Source organism: Cryptotermes secundus, unplaced genomic scaffold, assembly GCF_002891405.2.
Source record: "Cryptotermes secundus unplaced genomic scaffold, Csec_1.0 scaffold314, whole genome shotgun sequence".
NCBI lineage: Eukaryota > Metazoa > Arthropoda > Insecta > Blattodea > Kalotermitidae > Cryptotermes > Cryptotermes secundus.
In genome coordinates, this window is record NW_019718273.1 from 144594 (window position 1) to 146715 (window position 2122).

Genomic DNA, 2122 nt, shown 5'->3' on the forward strand with positions numbered 1-2122 from the left:
GAAAGTTATGGTGATTCTCATTTACGACTGTGATGATGTTATCCTAACGCATACCGTTCCCCGACAGCAGACCGTCAATGCGCAGTATTACTGTTCATTTTTGGAACACAACCTATGACCAGCTTTGAGAAAGAAGCGGCGACACTTTCTGCAGAACCCACCCATCATTTTGCAGGACAATGTTTGGCCGTGTGCAGCGCAAGCTGTGGCTGATTTGTTCGCTCAATGGGACTGGGAAGTGCTGTTCCATCCACCGTACTCCCCTGACTTAAGCCCTTGTGACTTCGACTTGATTCCTAAGATGAAGGAACCACTTCGTGGCATTCGCTTCAGAACTGTTCCAGAGATTCTTCAGGCAGTAGACCGCTCCATTCGAACTATCAACATAACAGGCGCTGCTAAATGTATCCTACGTCTTCCACATCGCTGGCAACGGGTTGTACACACTGCTGGTGACTACATTGAAGGACAGTAAAACTTCGAAACATGCATCTATTTTGTATCAGTTGTAAATAAATATTTGCCACTATTAAAGTTCCAACCCTCATAGTAATTTTCCGATGTATCCATCATTTTCCGTTTTCTTTCCACGTGTAATATTTTTATTGTTTTCTCCATGGTGTCATAGTCGTGTGTCACATTTAGTGCGTGTTGGGCGAATTCTCTTAACATGCTCGTTATACATTGTTCTGAATGTACGACCCGTCTGCCCTACATGCAACATTTAAGGGGGCAATCTTTGCATTCCCTCTGATATACTCCACTCAGGTTATAAACATCAGTTTTTCTGTCTTTCTCTTTTACATGATGTTTTATTATATTATTAATTTTAAATTACACTTTCAAGTTAGTATTATGGAACAGCTTGGTATTTGTCCAAACACATGGGCCAGAGTGTGTAAAGGTGACCCATTTGAATTTTCGAGTTGTAAGTGGCTCAAATGTAGACGACATTTATTTTCGTCCCTTCTTAATTTTCGGGGGGGAACTCGTTATTTTTCAATATTTGTCCGATTATTTCTTCCTCTTTCACTTTATTTTCTTTAGTGATCTTATATGTATTCATTTGGTTATATAAGTAGTTAATATGCTATTCGTTTATGCTCATATTGGTTGTGTGATATATGTAATATGAGATCAGCGGTGGTAGGTTTCCTATATATTTCAAAATTCAGTTCGCTTTTGGTTTTTCTTAATTGTTAAGTCAAGATAATTTATTCTATTCTGAGTCTGTTGTTCCATAGTGAATTTAAGCTTTCGGTGTATTTCGTTAAAATCCTCTAGCGTGTTGGTAATGCTTGTTTTCTGTTCGTTGTATACTATTGGAATTTCATCTACATATCTCAACCCATGATTTGATGTTTGTTCAAAATATCAGTAATTGATATGTGTTCTAAGTGTTGTATATATATTTCTGCTAATATAGCCGATATTAGGGCCCCCATTGCTAAACCCTCATCACTCACTCATGGAGCTGAGCCTTTCTTGAGAATGTATATAGGAATTATGTCTACCGACAACACAACAGATATTCAGTTTTAATTGCGATCTTTATTGCTCCTACATGTTTCGGTCGTATAAGACCATCATCAAGCAGTTATATATAGGAATATGTACAGTCATTGAACTAACGATATGGATCCTTATCAGTGCAAATTGTCATATTATATTACTAACTTACTTACTCATGGAGCTGAGCCCTTCTGGAGGAGCTACCAATTCTGAAGCTGTTCAACAATTTCCCAGCATTTTATGGAACCCGAAGGTTCATTACCATATTCGCAAGAGCCCTCCGCTGGTCCCTATCCTGAGCCAGATCAATTCAATCAATACCATCCAATCCTATCTCTCTAAGATCCATTTTAATATTGTCCACCCACCTACGCCTTGGTCTTCCCAGTGGTCTCTTTCCTTCTGGCTTTCCCACCAATATCCTATATACATTCCCTTTATCCTCCATTCGTGCTACATGCCCTGCTCACCTTATCCTCCTTGACTTGGTCATTCTAATTATACTTGGAGAAGAGTACAAGTTAAGAAGCTCCTCATTATGCAGTTTTCTCCAACCTCCTGTCACTTCATCTCTCGTCGGTCCAATTATTCTTCTCAACATATCATTAAT